The 23887-nt window shown below is 45.5% G+C and overlaps 1 long non-coding RNA gene across 2 annotated transcripts; it reads right to left on the reverse strand.

The window, feature by feature from the left end:
* Positions 1-839: 839 nt before the first annotated feature.
* Positions 840-23592, reverse strand: LOC119240159 (uncharacterized). 2 transcript variants are annotated; one of them, XR_005124089.2, is made up of 4 exons: positions 23299-23592; positions 6680-6783; positions 5854-5896; positions 840-1505 (listed from the first exon to the last, which is right to left on the reverse strand). It is a non-coding gene; the product is annotated as an uncharacterized LOC119240159 (long non-coding RNA). The 2 variants fall into 2 exon arrangements; XR_005124090.2 differs by lacking the exon at positions 6680-6783.
* Between the last annotated feature and the right edge of the window lie 295 nt (positions 23593-23887).

The raw sequence follows: 23887 nt of genomic DNA on the forward strand, positions 1-23887 counted from the left end.
AAAAAATTACATTACCAGCCTCTTTTTCAGCTAGGTGTGGTCATGTGTCATGTTCTAGTGAATGAGATGTGAGAGGAAGTTCTTCCCAAGACTTCTGGGAAATATTTGCCTTTTGGACACAGACACCATCTATTTCTCCTCCTGCTACTTTCACCTTTTTCCTGCCCATAACCTGGATTAGAGGCTGTGAAGGCACAACTATCTCATGACCATGAAGATGAAAGTGACCCACTTGCAGTCAGAAAGGAGGTTTAGGACAGCAAGAATGTTGTGGGACAATTTACCAGCCCTTGTGACCTCCTCCAGACATCTTGTTATGTGCTGAGGTATGGAGAAAAGCATTTTGCTGAAGCCACTGACTATGGGCTTCTGCTACATGCAAGTGAACACAACTCCTGACAGGCTATTACTAGGCCTGATACACCCTTGATATATAACATAATCCAGGCCAGGGAGTGACTCACAGAATTCAAAGAGACTCCAAAACCAAGGTTCCCACCTCAAAGAAGGTAGGAAATTTTGACATGTTATATGGATGAACACGCTAAGCAAACTAAGTCAGTCAAAAGGATAACTATTAATACAATTCAGCTGATGTGAATTTCCCTCAAATTCATAGAGACAGAAAGTAGGACAGTGGATGCCAGGGCTGCAGGAAGGGGACAATAGGGAGTTCATATTTAATGGGGGCAGGGTTTAGTTTGGGAAGATGAAAAAGTTCTGGAGGTGAATGTGGTGATGATTTGCACAGCAAAGTGATTGTACTCAATGCCACTGAATTGTGCATTCACCATGGTTAAAATGGTCAAGTTGACACCATGTATATTTGCCACAGTAGAAAAAGTTAAATGTGGTTATTTTAGTGAACAAAAAACAAAGCCAAAACCCCTACGCTCCCTCCAATGCCTGCCTCATAAAGAATACATCCTGACCTCTCCCTTGGGTCTTTGGATTTTAGTCTACACCATGGCTGTTGGGGCTGGCACCACTCTGCCCCCAGGGCAGGACTGGGGACAGATCGGACTCTGCTCACAGCTCTCAAGATAGAAGCTGTATATCTTGTGTCTCAGGAGGTAGAGCAACAGGGCCTGGGACTGAACCTCAGAAGAGAGACAGTGGCAACCCCAAAGTGAGAGGTCTGGGATAACATTCTCCAGAGGAAACACTTCCAGAGTGCATACATTGACATTCAAATCTCCCCGAAAATATTCAAAGAGTCACCAAGGTCCTGATTTGGGGGAGATGCTCTCCCTTTCCCTGAGGGAAAATGTCATTGCTCTGCTTCCTAAATAGAACCCGCCACTCACTCCTCACCCCAGGATCACCGAGGCATCTTGATTAGGTTAAAGGGTTTACATATCTTTCCTCCTCAAATTTCATTCTTCATCTCTGCTGATATTTCAGAATGAGGGTTGACACTTTGAGCCACTTATTTTCTTCTTGGGAAGAGGGTACTTAAAAAAAGTCAATTTCACTCTCTGGCATTTAAAACAGATCTCTCTAGCCTGAGGATGATAAAAGACAGGGAAAGAGAAAAGAGAAAAGTTAGGGTTCATTTAGGACACGGAATCTCAACCCTGGCTATCCCTGGGATATCCTGAGGAGTTTTGATCTTTAGATCTTTCCTCCTGGGTGAAACTTTCCTCCTGGGTGAAGCAAAAAGGGGCTGGGAAGGGAAATCTAATTAGAAAGCAGATCACCCACCCACAGGTGATCAAAATTCAGAGTGTACCCAAGATTTGAGGTGCCCTACCCACACCTCAGACAAATTAAATCAGAACCTCTCAGAGAGGAATCCAGGCCTCAGTATTTTTACAGTCCCCCAGGGGATTACAATGTGTGGTCACATAGGAAGGCCAGGGCTTTGGGATCTTGACTCACAATATGGGGTCCACAGACCAGCAGCATCACATCACTGGGGACTGGCTAGGAAAGCAGATGGGGCCCCATCACTGGGATTGGAGTCTACATGTTAACAAGATTCTCAGCTGTGCTTGTGCACATTAGAGTGCAGGAAGCAATGGGTGAGCTAGCCATCAGAAGGAAGCTTCATTAGTGCCAACAATGCTAGACTCATTATCCTCAACTCTAGTTATTCTCCAACTTCTCCGACCCAGTGATATTGGTCATTTCAGGGGGTGTGTGGTATCCCAAAGTCAACTCTGACTTCTTTATCATGACATGACACGGAGAATTGGTTGTATGCAGAGTTTTGCAACTGTTCTAGTACCAAATGGCCATCCGTTGGGCCAACTAATGCCAAGATTATAATAATTTGTAATAATAATTTCATTCATTGATAACTTACTATGTGCCTGGCACTTGGGATATGGTGCCTCATTGAATCTTTCTGGCAACCATGTAAGTCAAAACTAACTACTGTCCCCAATGTCTAGCTAACAGATGCTCCCAGGAAGAAGTCAGTGTTCAACAAGGCCATACAGCTGTTGTGCAGTGACTGGTCTCTCTCCTCCCCACTGGACGCAGGAATCTGATGGTGTCATCCTCCAGGAAGACAATAAATGATTATTGTGTTAAGCCAGATGTGTTGGTGTGATTGATTATGCAGTAATTGAAAATATAAGGATCATTGCCACTTTCCTTCAGAATTGTCTTTCAGAAATGCTCTAAAAATGGTGAAGGTGAGTCTGAAGGAACAAGTTTTTCTGGATCCGGCGGATTCTTCAAAGTTCCTATGACAGTTGGAAATTCTCTTGGTGAGAATGTACGTGAAATTATATAGACAATTACTAGGCATATCATTGTGGTGTCCAAACTTACACTCACTGTCCTCCTGTCTAGCATCCTTCCCTCCATTCCAACATGTCAGGTCTTTGATAATTCATGTTCTTTTAAGAAAGAAACCGAGGGTCATAACCTCCCAGGGCTGACATGCTGACCAGGTACCTGATATTGACACGAGACCACCTACCTTTGGCTTTCCTTCCAGACCGCCTGCCAGGAGGGGTAGCTCACTTTGAATTTTGATCACCTGTGGATGGGTGATATGCTTTCTAATTAGACTTCCCAGCCCAGCCCCTTTTGCTGAAAGTTTCACGGAGGAGGAAAGATCTGAAGCATTACTGTCAAAGGTTATAGAAGCATTTATGTGGAAAGTGAGGTCTTGCTTAATAATCAGCCAAAAAGGAAAAAAAGGAGGAAGTATTTGCCTTAGGCTGCCATCCTGCACTGTATCATTTATATAAAATGGAACATAAGTTTCTGTTTTCTGAAAAGGGGACAAGTTACTGCTGATAAGCAGATCACCATCCATCACCATTTGCATACAAATTAAATGCTTTCTCATCTCTCCAAGTGGGAGCAAAGTTGGTTTATTGTTCTAAGAAGCAGGAAACTCTTCTCAAGTAGCCTTTATATATCTGTCAGAACTTTTTGGATGCAAATGATAGACCCATCCCAGGCCTGATAGGCTTAAGCAAAACAGGTAGCTTTCTTATCTGTCTAATTGAACCATAACAGTAGATAAGAGTTCAGCCTTTTAAAAAAAAGAATTCAAATGCCATCTTCGGTGTTCTTTCCTCTTTGCTTTAAACTAACAGCCTCCCTGCAAGGTCAAACCCACAGTCAAATGGATGCCCCTCAGCTGTATATCCAGCTCTCCTGTTGCCATGTGGCTATGTGGCAGGGCTCTCGAACTGAGTAGCTGAAATCTTAGTTCATGATGTCACAGCACAACCCAACCACAGCAGTCTACACCTGTGCTGGGAGGCAGTGGTATGTTAAGCAAAACGGATCCTGAGAGCCCATCATTTAAAATACCCCCTTTGGGCCTCCCCGGTGGCGCAGCGGTTGAGCGCTGGGTTGCGAAGCTGCCCGCGGCCTCTGCGGCGCCGGTTCGATCCCCGGCTGCTCCCTGGCCACCGGAGGAGGGTCCCGCATGGCACGCGGACCTCTCCTGCCGCCCGCTGCTCCCCTCAGCAGTGTACTTTGGTCCTTCTGCCCATTCTGCTCCTCGCTCTGGCTCTGGTGAATTCTCTCACCCTCCCGCGCTTCTGACTGTACCCAGTGCATGTATAAACAAAACAAACAAATAAATGAATAAATGAAAGAAGACATGCCTCTATATAAAAAAAAAGAATTAAAAAAAATAAAAATAAATAAATAAAATACCCCCTTCCTTTCTAAGATAGAATTATTTTCTATTACAATCACATAATAATCATTTCTCGAATTATCCTTTAGTTTTAAAATAGTAACGACTAAAAAAATAAATTTTTATTTTGAAGATATTGTTTGAATTCAGTAAAATAGCTTTTGTGTACACTAACACTTGCACATACCAACAAAAATAGGGTACTTCTCTGTTCTCCATCTGTTTCACTGTATTAATGGTGAAAACAAAAACTCCAAGAGGTCATAGTGGCAGAATCCAAGTAGCTCAGAACGTGTTTCTTTGTTTCCAAATTACCTTTATTTTGAATCTACCCTTTAAACACAGGAATAGGTAATCCCACAGGAGTTGGAGACCTGACCTACACCCCAAATGAGCCCAACCAATTTTTTATAAATATATATTTTAAATTTATTTTTTTTATTTTTATATTCCCCATACAATTGCAACCCCCTGATTTTGACCCCAAACCCTCCTTTCCCTGCACCCCCACCCCCAAGTGTGTCTCTGGTTCATAGTTGTTTGTTAATTTTGATTTTTTTCTTTCTTAAAGTTATTCTTTTCCTGGCCCCTTATTTAGGTTTTCTAGATTCCTGCTATGAGTGAGACCCTCTGGTATTTTTTTTCTTTCTGGCTTATTTCGCTGAGCATGATCCCTTCTAGCTCCATCCATGTTGCTGCAAATTGCATGTGTTTATCTTTTTTGAATGCTGAGTAATATTCCATGGTGTATATGTACCACATCTTCTTGATCCAGTCATCTATTTTTGGGCATTTGGGTTGTTTCCAAAGCTTAGCTATTGTAAATTGTGCTGCTATAAACATAGGGGTGCAGGTGCTCTTTGGAATTAATGTTTCTGTGTCCTTTGGAACCCAAACAATTTTGAACCTTGATGGACTTCCTCTTGTACTGAGTGCTTACTGCTGAGTTCCTAGGTGGTGGGGACCAGCTGTTACCTGGGACTTCTGCAATTCACCCTCCAATATTTGTTAGAGGACAGGTCAGATAAACATGCCACTGAAGAGACATGATTACAACGGCATAACTGCAGCAACTGTTAGAACTTTGACCACAGACAGGCTGTGGGGGCACAAAGGTGATCACTGGCCCTGGGTAGGGTTGTGGCAATAATAAAAGCAGGTAGGTGGTTTCATTGCTGTTTTAAAATTCTCTATGGACAAAGCACCCTTATTGTGGTCCCTGGGGCATGGTTTCTACCCTTGTCATGCCATCCCTAGGAGGATCAAAGAATGAGTCATCCAGGTTGAGCTTGGAGACAAGGCCCTGGGCATATTTTTCAAATGAACAGGTATTAATTGTCTAGTGATTTTGTGGCATTCTGTAAGATACTCTGTTTGAAGATCTTTGCTGCCCAGACTCCAAGGGCAGTGCTCTGGATGATGACCCCCAAGATAACTTGTGGTCCCCCAGTGATAGCCTGTTCTGTAAACCTTCACACAGACAGAACTCTGGCTCCACCCAGCAGAGGCCCTTCCAGCTGCCAGCGTGCAGGCTTGTGGAAGACACTTTACATGTTGTCAGGCTGCAGCCTCATTTCCCAGTCTTTAAAATGCGTTTAAATATTTCAAATCATCTCTAAATTTTTTAGAATTCATAAATTTGAAACTGTAACAAGATCATAAAAGAAAAGGCTTGCTCCCAACCAATAGGAAACAAAATTGACTTATTTATATGTTTATCATTTATTTCTATTCCCCACCTGGATAGTCCGTGGAGATTTGATTTCTCATTTCCTGGAGAATCTAGACAGAAAGCAGAACTTGGTGTTAAATAATCTTTACTCTACACCTGTTCAAACTACCTGCAAGACACTAGTCATTTGTCCTTATGCACAAACATCAATCCAGGGAACATGAAATTTTAACTATCAATAAATATCCCAACATCCACACTCATGGAGCCTCTAATTCCAGCATCAAAATGCAGATAGACTTAAATTGATATCTGGATTTATGACAAAAGGAATCTCATCTCAAAGCCCCTCCCAGGTAAGCCTGGGAACTAGGAATAAAATATTCGGGATGATGCCTGCTTCTCTCTGCCCATTTCTACCAGGTTGGTCCTGTAATCCTTTTTAATTAATAATAAACATTGCAGGACTTACCCCTCCCATTTAAATTATGTTTGAAATGAGATGGCTGGTTGCTTCCTATAAAAATCCCTTGAAAAATAAACCATGACAGAAATGAGTGATTTATTATCACCCTGACTGCTGGCAGAGAAATCTCAGAAGAGGAGAGAATTGATGTTGCTTCCTGCTGGCATTTCCACCACAGGGCCAGCCCCATGTGCTTTCTTCCTGCGCCCAGGCAGGAAGCAGCTTTCAGGCGGGGGCTCTCTTCTCACTCTTCACAGGCTTCACACTTCCCTCTGGCCAAAACATGCCCAAACCTTTGGGGGCCAGACTTGCCATGATGTCACAGGACCAGGTGGGGACCGCTGGGTCCTTGGGGAGCTCCCCTCCGAGCACACAGCTGCCATCCCATTACCAAAGTCAAGTGGCAGGAGAACAGGGCTCTCCTCACCTGAGGACTTCGCAGAAGCCACTGCCCTGTGAAGTCCTTGCGGTCACGGCTCCGGAACAGATTCTGCCCAAATGGCAGGGTAGCACTGCCCTTAATAATTTGCTCTGTTAGGATACGAGAAATTGTATTTTGAGCACTTGTGGTATGTCTTACAGCAAGTCCTTAACATACAAGATCCTATGTGCTTCTTCTCAGCAATTGGTATCACTAGCACTCCTGTTTTACGGGGGAGAAAACAGCCATGCAAGCGACCAAGCAGGAGAGAAGCTAGACCAGGCCTCTAGCACCCAGACTCCTTCTTGTACTATGTAACAGTGGCTGCAGTTTCCTGACCACTATGTGCCAAACCACATGCCGAGCCCTCTGCAAACACCAACTCCTTCCATCCTATAGGATGAGAATTGCCCTGACAGATGAGGAAATGGAGGTTCAGAGTGAAGTCAGTTGTCTAAAGAAAGATTTTCAACCACAGGTGGATACAAATCTTCCTAGCTCCACAGCTCCAAGGACAGTTTTCTGAAAATAATTGCATTGTGCTCCTCTGCTGCGTTGAAATGGCACATGGGGTGGTGGGGACAGTTTTGGTAGGAGCCTGGACTCAGATTTTTAAGATCTGGTTTCCAATCTGGATTTTGCTCCCTTTGCTGCATTTCCATGCCTCCAGCAAACAACCAGAGAATACATGAAAATAATGTCAGGGGGGCTGGAGCTCTCCTACCCTGTTGCTCAAGTGCAAATGGACCAGCCTCTCTGGAGAGCACCGTGGCAGTGTCCAGGAAAGCTGAAAAGGCATGTATTCATAGCCCAGACATTCCACATGGACGAGAACACCAGGGGGCATGAAAAGGATGCTTGTTGTTTGTACAAGGGAAAGAACTTAAATATCCATGACAGGAGCGATGAGCAAGACCTGCTGCATTCAGATGCCAGACTTCCGCAGGCAAGGAACCAGCTAAAGACAGATAATGAATGAACTAGATGTAGGTAGATGAACACAGGTAATCATCAAAAGTTGGGTGACAAAAGCAAGCTGAAGAGCCCTAAGACAGCCCAAACAACAAGCTTACAGGTTGATCCTGGCTGTGTGTCTTGGAGAGGGGAAGCACTTGGGATGACCATGCAAGAGGGAGGAGGGCTTGAAAGGATTGAACTTGATCAGTCATGCTTTATTCCCTTTACAGTAAAAAACAAAAAAAACCCAAAGGCAAAATATTTGATTTGTTAATTTTACGTGGTATACTCCTGGGAATTTGTCCTGTTATTTTCTGTACTTTTCTGTGAATTAAACCTTTGGAAAAAATAAAAACCCATGTGAAGCTACATGCTGGCGTCTGATGGCCCTCCTGGTCAGTGAGCAGCGAGCTGTCTGCCGCAGGTTGGATGACTGGGGCCAGGCGCTCTTCTGAAGGACTCAAATTTCTTGTTGACACATGTTCCCCAGTAGCAGTGAATGCAGAAAACAGAGGTGGGCTGTCTTGATAGCTGCAGCCAAGAGATCTTTAAAAAAAATCTGGGCATTCTGCAATGTTACGGGTTCTTGAAGTCAGCAACATTTTTCTGTAACCCAGATTCCTCACTGATTGATACAGAATATTTACTTTCAATGTAACCCTTCACAGTTCAATTTTTTAAATACAGTTTATATAAAGATACTGTCCTCCTGACACACTTGATCAATAAAATGAACAAGATACTAAGAAACTGTGCCTATAAAACAGGTTTGAAGATTAAACAATAATATCCTCAAACTTGCAAATATTAGATTGCTATGAGGATACAGGAAGTATGCAGAGCTGGTTCTTGTCACTGTCAAGAGTAACTTAAATAACGGTGAGTTACCTCATGTCTTATCTCCCAGTCTGTGAACAGAATAGCTACAGTAATTGTATTCTAGCATAATATACATGTGTTTTTTTTTTTTTTTTTTTTTTTTTTTTTTATAGAGGCATGCTTTATTTATTTGTTTGCTGGTTTGTTTGTTTGTTTGTTTATACATGCACTGGGTACAGTCAGAAGCGCGGGAGGGTGAGAGAATTCACCAGAGCCAGAGCGGGGAGCAGAGCAGGCAGAAGGACCGAAGTACACTGCTGAGGGGAGCAGCGGGCGGCAGGAGAGGTCTGCTCGCCATGTGGGACCCTCCTCCGGTGGCCGGGGAGCAGCTGGGGATCGAACCGGCGCCGCAGAAGCCGCGGGCAGCTTCACAACCCAGCGCTAAACCGCTGCGCCACCGGGGAGGCCCAATATACATGTGTTTAAGCCTAATTTCTCCTTTGCTATTTTTGTTATTGCTGTTGTTTTATTCAGAATAAAATTAACCTGAATTAAAAAAAAAATCTAGACACTGTGGGCAGCATTGGTTCACAGGCCCATAGAGATGCAAATGGATTGAGAGGGTAAAATACAAATCCTTTTTTTTTTTTTTTAAAGATTTGTTTATTTATACAAGAACCAGGGTACAGGCCAAATGTGGGGGGTGGGGGGGGTGTGAGAGGATTCACCAGAGACAGAGCGGGGAACAGAACAGGCAGACTGCCTGAAATACACTGCTGAGGGGAGCAGCGGGTGAGGCAGGAGAGGTCTGCTGTGCCATGTGGGTTGCTCCGCCGCCGGTGGGGATTGAGGCTGCGGACAGCTTCACAGCGCTGAGCTCAACCGCCTGCGCCACCAGGGAGACCCAAATGCTTTTCTTCTGTTCCTGGTCTTAGGTCATGTACGCTGGTCCGGTGTTAAATATTAAAATATTAATTAATTACAAAGCAAGGGGTCCTCCAGGGGTTCCCACTCTGCCACCTGAAAACATGGGCAGATTTAGATTAGAAAAGAATCTCGTGACTGCTCCTCTCTCCACCAGCACAACCACAGATGGGACAATTACAGAAACAGAAAGCATTATTCGAACAGGCTGAGCTCATAATATTAGTGTGGATTTTAAAAAAAATCACTTCTTGGCCAGGAATTAAAAATAGCTTGTTCTCCCCCCCTCCCTCACCCTATTCCTCTCTTTCTCTCTCACCAGATTTAGAATCTGAGAAACCTTGAGGGGTCACCTAGTTAGTATTCCTATGGCACCTCATATTTGCAACATGCTTGAGAATCATTTCCCTTTAAACACTAACATCCCTGCCAGGGAGTTCCAAGTTATTAGCTCAGATTTAAATGCAAGAGGATGGAGGCAGAGAGGCAGAAACCTACCTGAGGAGCTGATTTGGAGATTCCACTGAAATTCTAGACTTGGTGCCAAAATTGTAGCACCCAAGGAGAGAGGAGTTATAGTTCCTCCTCCTCATCAGTCCCCTTTCATCTATCCTTAGTTGGTTCTTTGCCACCTTAGAATTAAAGGAAAAAAGTCACTAAAGACGTTAATGGCACTTTTTACTATAGACATGGAAACTGAGGGCCATGGGAAGTACCTAGCCAGGAGCACAACAGGTGGCTTCAGGCCCTATCTGGGGGACTTCTTTTTTATTACCAACCTTCTCCACTTACATGGGTTGAATAGTGTCCCCTCAAAAAAAATTCATGTCCGCCCTGGAGCCTCAGAATGGGAACTTACTTGGAAGTAGGGTTTTGCAAATGTAATTATTTAAGTCACGAGGTCACACTGGATTTGAGTGGGTCCTAAATCTAGTACTGGTGTCCTATAAGAAGACTAGGACAGCCAAGAAGGAAGGCCACGGGGACAGAAGTCATGTGCCCACAGCCAAATCTGCCAAGGAGCCCCGGGAGCCACCAGGAGCTGCAAGGAGCCGGAAGATCTTCCCCCTGAATTTTCAGAAGCAGCACAGCCCTGCTGACACCTTGATATCAGACTCCTAGCCTCTAGAATGGTGAGAGAATAAATTTCTGGGCTTTCACACCATCCACGTTGTGGTACTTTGTTATTGCCATCCCCGAACTCACCCCCCCCCAAGGTGGGACCATCCATTCCCACGGGCACCTTTTGTCTCTAGGTGATGCTTCTTGTCCTTGACTTCTGCTGTCTGCACAGGACAATCAGATGATGTGGCGGGAGGCAGCAGCAGGCTCCCCAGTTAGGAAAGCACATCTAGAAAGTCTGACACTCGAGTGCTGCCTGGTACCAATTTTGAAAAATAAAAATTCTTGTAATAAAATGATTCATTCCAACCAGGGAACAAGGTCAGCGTGCTTTCCAAAAATAGAAAAGCAGTTCTCACTTTGCTTTTTCCTCTCCCTTTCTTCTCTCCTTCCCTTCCCTTCATTTTTTATTTTTCTCTTCCTTCTTCTTTCACTAATATCAGAATACCAACTTGAACAAGTTGGAATTACATGATTCTGGAATCCTAGCCCGCTAGATTCAACGCAGAGGAAGACACCCTAGTGCTTCTTCCAAATTCATATTTATCCCCTCAAAAAAGAATTGCTGAAATTCCACTGACTCAACATCATTGAGTAACAAAATCACACTTTGTTGAAACTGCCTAAATGCTTCGCGCCAGCCCCTGGCTCCTCCTGGGGTCCTGCTGCTTCGTGTTCTGGAAACCGCTCGCAACCTGTTTCAGGACCATCTTGAGCACAGGCTCCCTGCAGCCTCTCCTGAGCTTACTTTCTGGAAAGCTCTTTTCCAAGCCCAGGCTTCTTGGCTTTCCTATGCAGACAGATCACCTCAGCGAGTCTTGTACAATGACCCTTTCTGATGCTGCAGCGTGGGGCATGTTTCCAACAGGCCTGGTGATCGCCGGGCGCTGGTCTCAGGTCCACAGTTTGAGGGGTCAGGGTTCCCCATCACCTGTCTCTGGCCCACAAATGACTTCTCCCTGGTGCACCTCTGTAAAACCCACAGGTTACTAACACCACCTTATGGTCTGAGAGCAAAATACATATTGACTGGCCCTGATGAAGTAAACAGCGCCTGGGGCACTGGGAGAGTAAGCCTCTCTCTGCTGTGGCTTTTGATTTCCCTGTGCTCTTTGAGAGCTTTGGAACTACTTTCACATCAGACAGAATTCCTTCACTGTCCCCTTGTGATAAACAAGCATTTTGAATGTAATAAGGTTCCCACTACAAAGAATTATAATTAGAAACAATACAAGCTGCCCCAAACCTGGTTGATGGCCCTGCCTTTGTTTGAAACTGTTGCTAAACAAAACATTGATATTTTTTCTTGCCAGACAATGCTCTCCCCACCTAGTCAGTACTATTTGCTTCATTTCTATAAGATCTTTATGTGCACCTGTGCACATGCTTTGTGCCAGCAGCATAACTATCTGGGTGTGGCGGAAATCTCTACCTAGAAGGGTTGAGAGGAGTGGCATTAGAAGCAGACATATCCCTCAGAGATTATGCGGCGGTGATAACTACAGCAGAGAAGAGACATTATGCCAGTCGGTAATGATGCACTTAGAGGCGGGAAGTTGACGATGGTGGAGCAAGTGCCACGTGGCAGAAGTGAGAAGGAAAAATGCACCAGCGTGTGCCTGAGCAGTCTCTCCTAGGAGATCACATTCTGCTTTGTCACCGTGGACCAAGAGCCACGCCAGCTGGGGAGGAGGGAGACAGGTTATGGAAATCAGCTTCAGGGCAGGTGGCCCCTCCGCCTGGGTTCTAAAACAGAAGTCCCAGGACACACCCACTGTGGAGCAAAGCATCAGGGAGCAATGGAGAGAGAAGGTGACAGGGAGAGCCCCTCCACCCCCAGCCCCTTGCAAGGGTTGAATATTTACACCTCCAAGGTCAAAAATAAGAGCTGTTCAAGAAGGAAAATAAGAACAATGCTCACAGGGAGATTTTGCTGGGCCCTTACTGCATCTCCCGGGCAGCTGAGGACACAGATTTGGAGGGTGAACTATTTTTATGAGGTTGTTCAGTTCACATTGACAGGCTTTTTCACTATGGAACTCAGCTCGCCATCTCATCCTAGATTTGAATGAAATGGATACAGTATTCTGAATAATTAAGACAAAGCTAGGTATCTCTAATGAATTTTGTGTCACATAGAATTATTGCCAAGTTTTCCTTAATGCCATGTGTAGGCTGCTCAATTATGTGGATGCTCAAAACAGATTTTCAGGAGGAGGGAAGGGAGAAAGAATAGAAGGAAGGGGCTAGAGAATTGGAGAGAAGCGGGGAGGGAGCAGGTGGACAAGGTCGGCTGACGGGGAGGAGCATCCACAAGGGTACTTTTTAAAAAAATTTTATTTATTTATATATATATTTACATCATTGTTCATTTTTAAACAATGTTTGCTTCTTTTTTTCTTCCCTCCTTCAGGCTACCTTTCCCTTGTGTGAAGACTTCTACTCCCCAAATCCAATGTGCACTCGAGGTCCTGTTCCAGTTAAGCAACCTGACAGCCACCTCCCACCTGGCCTCTGAGCTAGAGCCGAACGCCCTGCTGGCCTCTCTCCGCCTGCGCCCACCCAGCACACACATTCCAACGCGTCGCTAAGCGCTCACACAGCATCCCAAGTATCTCCCACCTCGTCCGCTTCACTTCCCCCTCCCCCTACTAACTCCTCTAAACTCCAACTGTTCATTGATCCAGTCGGCAAAAAGCGCGCCAGGCATCGATTCCCCACAGGCGCCCTGGGCAGCAGAGCAGACGCCTTTGAATCTAGCACCAACGGGTTAACCCTCTTGAGCTGCTCCCTTGGCACATTGGGCAAGTCTGCGCCTCTGGGCAGGCCCCGTGAAGGTCTCCACCACCAAACTCGTGCTACAGCCTCTTTTCCTCTCACCCACCGGATCCTAACATGCCTGTCCCCAGCGTCACCCACATTCTCCCTTTGTGTGTGCGCTTGTGCGCGCGTCCCTCGGCGCACCTTGTCTTCTGCCATCCCTCCTCCGCCAAGTCCTCCCGCCTTTCTCAGCTGGGGAGGGGCTATGCTCCCTGCAGACTCCTGAGGCTTCTGATGAGTTTCCCCCACCCGCAGCTGGAGGGCTGTAGGGTAAGTGATTTTCAGGCTTTTCTGCCCTCCTGCCATTAGGATTGATGATGGATCTTTGTGGTCCTGAATGCATGCCTGATGACGGACACCTGGAGCAGGGTGTGGGCATGTGTAAGTGGGTACACCTGGGCTAAGGCTGGGCTTATAAGGGCGGGGTCATGGGGATGCCAGGAGAGCAGAGCAGCAGAACCAGCAGAGCGGCAGAGCCGCAGAGAACAAGGCCACAAGAGAATGCTGGAGAGCCCAGGTAGAGTGAAGACTTGCTGGGGGCTGGGAGGCCTGCCAGCCTCCCTGCCTCCCTGCCTGGTAAATCGCAATAAAAGTCTGAAAAGCCACCGAGGGCCCTATGACTCTCTCCTTTGCCCTGTCTGCATAGAATCAGAGATCCTGCACTGTCCCTTCCCGCTGCTATGAGGGCTCACACCACTGCCCTCTACTGTGCCTCCCCAAGTCTGTTCCCCAGCTGGGGTGTGCACAGGCCTCTCTCTTACCAGGACCTCGGGTTTGTCTTAATCGGCTTTGATATGCAGACATGGAAATGACTGTCAGAATTAATTTTATACTCACTATCCCTAGAAACAGGAAGCCATGTGCCACACAGGGCCACGGGGGTAGCGCCAGGGATGATCAGGAGAACAGGGGACATGGAAGCGAGTCTGATTGTGGTTTCTATGGGAGGACAGGATCTGGCAGGGTGAGCCCGTTCAGCACCGGCTGGTTTAATACCAGTGGGCTTCTCTGGCACTTGGCTTAGGGCAGGGGAATAGAGACCCTGAGTGTGAGAGCCCCATAAAGGAGGGAGAGGGGTGGGCTCTGGGTTGCTTGCTTTGCCTTTAGAAGTTGCACTTACAGGTGAATTGTTTGCTATCTTTAGGAATTGGCTAAACCTGGGAGGGGCAGTCTTTCCAGGGGCAGCAGAGACCCTGTCTAAGTTTCGGAGCACTGCAGGTGGAAGACAAGGTTAGTACACCTGACCCGGGAGGAGGGGATGGAGAATCATGTCTGCAGGAGCTGGACAATCACAAGCACAGGGCAGGCGGCCTCACAGTCTTGTCTCCACCCCCTCACTCCATCACAGCCTCCAAGAATAGCTCTGTCTCTGGAGGGTGGAGACACTGTCCTGGTGTCTGTTTGGTCTGGTTTCCTCATGCCTCACCAGCTCACACTTGCTGCTCACCCACATCCAAAGGTGCCAGTGACCTCAGCCTCTGTCCAGGTTGGTTCCCTGAGACAGACTGGGTGGGGCTAACGTGGGGGTGGAGGTGAGAGAGGGCAGGGTAAGGAGTTGAGCTGTGATGCAGCCTGGCCTGGCCCTGAAGGGAGTTCTGGAGCTGGAATAGCTCCTGAGAGGAGCCCAGTCTTGCCACCGTAGCTGGTTCTTTGCAGCTGCATCAGGACCATGGGAGCCTACAGGAGTCAAAGCCCCAGGTTAGAGAGCAGTCAATGGGCTTTGCAGAGGAGGGATGTTGGAAGAACATCCTGGAGGGTGAGCAGACCTCTGACACTTCTTTGCACAACGCAAAGAGTGTGATGCCGAAGGAGGCACTGAGAATGGAAGACTGTGGTGTTTAGGGTCTGGAGGGGCAGAAGAAAACAGGCTATTAGGAGAAGTAGGGATTCGGTCACAGAGATCCTAGTGGGAACTACTAGAAGGTTTGGACTCTGCCCATTGGATCACATCAGAGATCAGTGTCCCAGGAAGGGACATTCTAAGGGACCTGGTACCTGCCACAGCCCCATCTCCCTCCTCACTCAGAATGCTCTTCAACCATAAACCCCATTATTAAAACTTTCCCTTGTTTGTTTCATTTTGCTAAGTCTTATTTGCATTCGTAGTGTATCTTTAACATATTATTTCGCCATTTGCTGATATTACAGGGTACGTTAATTGCAGTAGGAGAGGAAAACATTACTGTTGAGTGTGCACACACACACACCCTCGAGTGAGTGCACTCAGTGTTAAATAATTAGGTTATTGATGTTTTAAATGCCTGATGTTATGCAAAAACACTTGGTGGGTTGTTATGTGGGTGTTGGAGGGGAGTTTTAGTAATTTTTTGGAATTACTTGGGCATTTGAATGAGCTGGGAATGCATTATGATAGTTTCCCACTTAAAATAATGGAATATAGTCTGTTATCCGAAGTGTTGCTCTGTGACATATTTTAAAGAATGAGTTAGATTGGGTTTTCACTCAGCAATGGAACACACAACTTTCATTCATTCTTTTAAACTGCTGCATAGTTTTCCATAGTATGGATATATATGTACAACATTTAGTCAGCTACTCCTCACTGCTGAAAACTTAAGTTTGTTTCCATTTCTCCCATGAAATCCTATAACATCCTTGAGTTATTTCTGTATTTTTCTCCATTATAAACAATGCTGAAGGAATCACTTATTTCCCTCCTTCAACAATGCACCTATGAATGTCTTCAAATACATCTCTCACAAATGTCTTCAAATACATCTCTCACACATAGTTGATTTTATTTGTGTAGCATAGATTCTCAAAAGTGAGCTTACTGCTCAGAGGGCATGTATTTTAAATTTAGATAGATATTGTAAGGTTGAATTCTGTAAAGGCTGCAGCTTCACCTTCTTTCCTTCACAAGGTATGTGAGACCTTGTTTCTCATTATTGCCAGCACTGGAAGTTATTGCTCTTTTAATCTTCTGCTAAACTAATCCATGAAAAAATGAATGGGTGAAAGTTTATCAGTTTAACTTGTGTTTCTTTGATGATTTATGAGATTGGGCAACTTTACCTAAGCTTTATAGGCGATTTTAATTTCCCCTGTTGTCCACTTTTGGACTACATTTCTTTGAAGTCTGATTTCTCATTCATATAATGGAGAAACATTGGGGGTCGTGAAGATTCTCTGAGCCAGTAAACATAAGGAACTTCATAAGACACCATAGACCTCAAACAAATTGTGACTAGTTATTTTACACTCAAAAAATGGGTTTATTCAGAAACCACAATGGGGCAACTCTCACAGGAAGATGAAGGTGCACTTCCCTGAAACAAATCTGGTACCCCCTGCTGTAGCCCCTTTATGCAGCTCTTAGAGAGGGTGTTACTGAGCTGAAATTTGCTTCCTTCTTCCTTCTGGGAATGTTGGGTCCATGGTTTGTTGATAGCACACACGAGAACTCTCTTCTAGCCTCCCAACCTCATTTAAATAGGGCTTATCTGTATTAATTTTCACAGCACCTGGCAAGAGTTAAAGAACCACACAGTGGATGCCACTCTGGGGTGGCGGCTTTCAACCCTGTTTCATACAGGGTTGGGTCTGGGAAGGATAGAGGACAGAGAGGATGATGTCGTGGGTAGGTTGAAGACAGAAACTACAGCTGTTGGACCTAAACTAGGTAATAGAAATTCCCAGGAGCTAAGCCTGGGGAACTGAAATGGGGAGTAACATTGGTGGGGAGTTTTGGGGTCAAGAAAAACTTGTCTTGAGCAGTAACCAATGTGATGAAACATCTATCCTGTTCCAGGACTTTGACTACTCCATGACATCCTTTTGAGATGGGACCAACTGGTTATCCCCATTGAGACTCAGAGGGGCATGATTTGTCCAAGGTCACACAACTTGTGAACGGGGTACAATGTGAACCCAAGGTTGTCTGGCCTCCAGCCCCAGCACACCCCACCATGTCATCTTAAAAGATTGAATTGACTGATTTCCAAGTGACCCTGCCCTTAGGTAGGGCACTTCCTGATCACCAAGGTCAAGCCATGAAGCCCAAATGGTTTCCTTTTCTTGATTTCTTTGCTAGAAATTTTAGGAAGAAAAAAACTCCTTGGGTCATTGTGCAACTTCTTCTTTTCTATATCAAGTGGGAGATGCATTTGTTACTACACTAATTAGAACAGAAATTAACCGAAATGCTGAGTTTTAGTAGAGAGTGATTCAGCTGCAGGTGTCAGTAATTAGAGAAGAATGAGTCATTTGATGTTTGTAGACACAGCCTTCTCGACTTTCTGTTCAAACTAAAACTTTGTGGGCATATTGTTCTGAATGACTCCTGCTAATGCTTGTGTCTAGCTTGATGCTGTAATTTGGTATAAATATTTTCAATAAATCAATAACATTGTCTTCCACTGGCAGTACACAAAGGAAATTTTCAAAAATGAAGAAATAATAAATTTTTTTTTTTTTAGTGAGAAGGGCAGAAACTTCTAAGAGTGCTATATAGAAATTAGGTTTTTTTGTTGTCTTTTTCCCACCCTCTTTCTTTTGGTTTCTTGGGGTATAAATAATTCACCTCCAATATCCTGTCCTGAGCAGGGACTGAGCAAATAAACAGAATGTCAGTGGATATCTGCAGGCTTTGGAAATGGCATTAGAAATCCCTCTTAAACTAGACATTCACTGGATACTCTTGAATTTCATTTCTTGGCAACAACATGAGTGCTGAGGATGGAGGAGCAGATAAAGGAACTTATTTACATGGATATGGAGGTAGATGGTTCTTAAAGACAGCATCTGGGGGCCTCCCTGGTGGCGTAACCAGTTAAGACGCAACCTATGAAGCTGTCCGCAGCCTCTGTGGCACAAGTTCGGTCCCAGGTCAAGGAGCTACCCACATGGGACAGCAGACCTCTCCTGCCTCGCCCGCTGCTCCTCTCAGCAGTGTACTTTGGTCAATCTGCCTATTCTGCTCCCCACTGTCTCTGGTGAAGCCTCCATTCTCCACACCTCTGGCCTGTGCCCCAGCTCTTGTATGCATAAATAAATTTAAAAAAGACAGTATCTGGCCCTTATCAAGCCAGGTAAGCTGGCCACCTATCAGATACGAGGGTATCTGTAACCAGTAGGTGGGAACAGACGCCTGGAAATTACTTTCCTTCATGAACAGCAAGGTGTGCGTGTATTTGTGCATATGTGCCTGTGATGTGTGTGTGCATGTGCTGTGTATGCGCATATGACATGTGCATTCATAGGAGCATATGGTGTGTGTATGCACAGGTGTATGTGATGTGTGTATATGGTGTGTTTCTGCATGTGTGTGCGCATGTGTGTGTGTGTTTTAAGGCTTGGAATCAGTGTCTGCATCAACACATCACATGTTACAGGGTTGCCCAGCCTGGTATCTCTTGTGCCAAAAGTTGCAACTTTAGGGGTATAGGGAAAATGGGTATGACAGCTCCCCTCCAACAATTTGGCACCTTCAAGGACAGCTAGCATGATGGAGTAAAACACATCAAATATGTCTAAATCCATGAATTCACAACAGTTAAGGAAAGAAAACCTTCCTGAACAACTTGGGAGGATGTGGGGGGTACCAACTCATTGTTTTGAAAATTGTTCAATGAAGGGAAAAGAAATCAGCAATTATCCAGCCTTTCCTTTAGCAACTAGACCTCAGGCCTGGTGACCAAATAGTGGGTGAGGGGCAGGCCCTCACTGTAGCATTTCACCTGATCAGTGAACAGGAGTGTAGAATTCAAATATGCCCTCTTGCAACCTCTAATAAACTAATCGATCCAAGCGATGACTGTTAGTCACAAACTAGGCATTTTGTGCCCCCAATCGTGGGACACAACACCACGCAGTGAAATGTTATCTCCAGAAAGCAAAACCCAAATCTCATGTAGACCCAATGACCAGTTACTGAAAAGGCAGAGAACAGAGGAACATGTTAAATGACCCCAGAAAGCCTCAATCCTCAAAAGTCTAGACTGTGGCAAACTCTGTTGGACAGGCAACCCAATAATTTATTAAATGACTAAATAATTTTATAATTAAATAATGGCAAGGAAAATGTGAGTTATAGATTAATGGAGACTGAGGAGCCAGATCAATATGATGTGTGGACCTTATTCAGATTTCAACTCATGTTTAAAAATGATAAAAGTATTGATGTGATAATTACAGAACTTTGAACACTAGTTGGTATTTGTTGATATTCAGGAATTATTGTATTTTTAGCTGTGCTAATAGTATTGTGCTTATGTTTTTTAATGATACATGCTAAAATATTCACTGATAAAATGACAGACTGGGATTTCCCATGAAAGAACAGAGTTTGACAGGAATGAATGGAGGAACAGATGAAACAGGACTGACAAAGAGTTGAAAATTGTGGAAGTGGGTGAGGTTTTATGGGGTTCAGTACATTGTCTTCTTGCCCTTCGTAGGTGTTTCGCATCTTCCACATGTCTCACAAGCTCTCTCTCTTACAAAGGAGGTCCCTGTTATCACCCAGAGACTGTATAGCACTGAAGTTGCTCTTCAGACAGACTCAGTTATTCACATCTATAAAATGGGCTGCTAATAGCCCTCTCTCATAGGCCTATTGGGAAGATTCCATGAGGTAATGTCAATCTGGAGCTTGGTGGGGGATCAATACATGATTGCTGTATGGTCCCTGCATTAGTTCATTCCAAAGACGCCTGTGAAGTTGATCCATGAGAATTCATTAAAGGCTGAGACTGGAAGCACCAAGATCAATAAGGCTCAGATCCAGCCCCAGGCTCTGCAGCAGCCAGGCCTGTCCCTGGGGGCCAGAGCTGGGGAACATGGGTTAAGTGGTGGGTGGGACATCTTTCAGCAGCTAGAACAGGCAAGGGGGTAAGAGTGAAGACAGAGCAGGAGAAAAGCTGCTGAAATGGCACAGAAGGGGGAAAATCACCCTTTTAGCAAAAGAACAGCATTTCTTTCCTGGACACACTCATAGGCAGACAAGTTCAATGAATGCCATTACCAGGGGTAGAGAGAGGAGGGATTTCTCCAGTTGGGCATTGGTTCTGGTCTGTAAATGAGTAGAACTGGAGACTTAGTATCTTCTAAAATAAGTAAAGACAAACTTTTGGTAAAGTACCAATAGTAAATATTTCAGGCTTTGTGGGGCCTTCAGCCTCCTAACTATTCAACTCTATGCAGCCACAGGCAATATATAAAGGAATGAGTGTGGCAGTGTCCCAGGCATGTGGCATTTGGTGTGAGGGTCATAGATTGAGCAACCTGCTCTGCTGTCCTCTTGCGAGGACTTTCTGGAAAGATGGAAGTGCTCTTGCTGTGCTGGCCAATATGGAAACTGATGGCCAGTTGTGGTGACTGAGTACTTTAAGTGGGGCTGTGTTGATTTAGTTTAGATTTTAGAAGTCCATGCTTTTCCTTACACTATCGTGTATAATCGGAACCTAACTAACAACCCCAGAATAAGGCCCTGATTCCGATCACCTTCCCAGATTGCGGGACTTTAGAAAAGTCATTCGGCCTTACTAGTGTCCCGTTTCTCCATCAGCACAATAGGAATCTTCACCCCTAGCTCCTGTTACTGCACCCCACAGGGTTGCCCAGAAGATCACAGGAGACAATGTAAGTGAAAGCCCTTTGAAAACTTCAAAGCACCCTGGGAGTCTAAGGATGTTACGCCTTCCCTTATCCAGCCCAAGGTAGAGACGTGAACTGTTGGGTCTGGGAAAATAGAGGGGAGCTGGATGATTCATCACCTCCTTGAAATTCTCACAAGTTAAATCTATCTTTCAGTGGATTTCCTGGGGAGATTCAGGGCTGCATTCCAGCTCACAAATTCATCCCTTTGCTTTGACTCTGAACCAAATTCTGGGACAGCATCAAAGCCAGTCTCCCAGGAGCCTGCCTGGGAACCGGCTCCATGCCCTCCCCCATTTGGCTTTGCACGTGGTCCTGACCCCCAACGTCCCCCATGGCAGACCTCCATTGTGCCCCTGCACCCCTGCAGCTGAATTGAAAGGATTTCTCATTAAACTGATGCCCACTCTGTCATGCTAGGGGAGGCCAGTCCCACACCTCATTCTTCTGTCCAGAGAAGGATGTGGGGTGACCGGGGTGGGGGGAAAAGCAGAGAGACTTTGCCTCAGGTTCTGCATGGATTCTCCTTGGGAAACAAGAGAGCCAGAGAGAGGAGGAGATGAACTGGGGGTGGCCAAATTGTCCCCAAACTAAGCAGGACATTAAAACTCTCAGCAAGTCTCTTGGGCTGGCTCTTCTCAGTCTTCTTAGGATCCAGACTTTGATTCCTCTTCCAAATGAAGATGATTGTGGGAGGGGAGATCGGGGGTGTAATAAATGCATGAATTATTCCCTTGGGAACAAATCAGTGTCGTTTATATTTGATCTAATTCTGTGCTGGAAATCTTTTATTTTAAAAACAGAGATGAGCTCTGCCTCCCACCGTTCTGCACTGTCCTGTGAGGTAGTTGAAAGAGGAAGGCTGGGAACTCTAAAAGGAACTGAATGAGAGATGTGGCCCCATGTCCTATTCAGCACATTTTTGAACTGGAGCCCCAGGACTTAGATCAGAGCTAGAAAGGCTCCTAAAGACCACTGGATTTCTCAAGAAATCATCTCAAGAAGGGTGATTTCTCAGAGAGGTGATTAAATTCCCTCTGGGGACAAAGGAAGTCTTTCAGGTCACCTGTAGGAAGAGAACTTGTAAGTAAAATGGTGGAGGGATGGGGTAGAGGGAAGCTATCTCCGAAGATTTGGGTGCTAAGGTCTAGACTAGGATCTATCTAGACTTTTCTTTCCCTAACCAACGGGAAACCTGGACTTCCCAGGCATGGGTCCAGCTCTGGCTGCCCCTTTGGGCACTGCCAGTTCCAAGGGGGCACTGGTGGGCATCCATGTAGATGCTATCCATCAAGGCTGTCTGGCTGCCAGCTCAGCAGCTGAACCTGCTACCTTTGGCTCACAGATCCTGGCTGTGACCAGCAAGCTGTGACAGCAGCTCAGACAGGAGAGCAGATGAGCTTAGAAACATACCGTGAGCAGGCCACCCCCAGAACAGCAGTACCTAGACACAGGGCTTCCCAAATCAGGCACCAGAAGGAGCTTCCGTCTCCTACTTCCTAGGTCTTTCCAGAAGCAGCTGTTGCTGTTGTTGCTATTCCCATCCTATTTTAAAATTTTGCTTGAGGCTTATTTCCAGGAAAATAAGAATGTTTATGGGTCACATTTCTGATTTAACAAATTTTACTTTTCAAATTATTATTAGAGATTACCTGTGTGTGTAGATCATCATGTCTGTTCCCTTGCAGTAAAATATTGAAGGACTTTAGTTTAATTCAATTAATTAAAAAGACATATAACTCACTACATGAAGTTCCTCCATGACAAAATCATGGAGACAGAAAGAAAATAGGTTACCAGGGCCGGGTGGGAGGGAAATGAGGAGTTAGGGTTCATTTTGGGAAGATGAAAAAATTCTAGAAATGGAGGTGGTGATGGCTGCACAGCAACGAGAATGGACTTTATGCCCCGAACTGTTCACTTAGAGATGGCGAACATGGCAAACTTTATGCCACACGTATTGTGTTTTACAAGGAAATAGACCTGGTAAGTACCAAAGCAGGCACTGCAATCTCTAATAACAAAAGTCTCACGAGGGCTTTGAAAACAAACAGGTAAATCTATGCTAGATGCTAGAACAGTGCCTGGCACAGACCAGCCCTCGGTGTGACTGTTTGTTGTTACCAATCTCACTGTTACTGAGAATGGGGGTCTAATGGACACCCCACGCAACAGTAGCCCCCCTCAGTTGTACTTCCTATGGGGTCCAGCAGAGGGCGATAGCTCCAGCGTTCGCATTGGAGGAGGAGGATGGTGCAGGATCCAGGCTTGGCTTCATTTTGTCTTGTGTTTTGGCCGTTCTTGGCTGCTCTTCTGGGGGGGGTCACCATCTCCCACCAGAGCTAAGGGTACACCCTTCAACTTACCCTGCAAGAAGTGCAGCTCAAAAAGTATCTGTTTCTTTTCCATGAGGAGGGGAGGCTGTGTTCTGCTCAGGTACAATTATCACATACCCTGGCTTGGGAGATTTCATCAAGATTTATTCCTCACAGTCCTGGAGGCCGGAAGTCCAAGGCCGAGACAGTGGAGGATTCAGTGACGGGTGTGGCCCGTTTCCGTTGGCATCTTCACACTTGTCCTGACAGGCAGAAGGGCCAAGAGAGTCCTCTGGGGTCCCTTTTACAGGACACTGATCCCTTTCACGTGGGCTCCATCCTGATGGCCTAATCACCCCCCCAAAGGCCCCACCTCCTGGCACCATCACAATGGGGTAGAACCTCGACAAATGATTCTGGGGGACACAGACATTAACAGAGCCCATAACAGAGGCCATCTTACCTTTCTGGACTGCTCCTTCAGACTCGGTATATCTGAAGGCTTCTTCCACTCTCCTTTGAGGTGTCATCAGTGTAGTCATATTGGGGTCCTTGGAACCCATGTTTCTCTAGTGGGGCCAGTTATACAGAGCCTCTGAGACCTGGTAAGATCTAGATTCTGACTCAGCAGGTGTGGGTT

The sequence above is a fragment of the Talpa occidentalis genome, unplaced genomic scaffold, assembly GCF_014898055.3.
Source record: "Talpa occidentalis isolate TD23 unplaced genomic scaffold, MPIMG_talOcc4v2.1 talOcc4.12, whole genome shotgun sequence".
Classification (NCBI taxonomy): domain Eukaryota; kingdom Metazoa; phylum Chordata; class Mammalia; order Eulipotyphla; family Talpidae; genus Talpa; species Talpa occidentalis.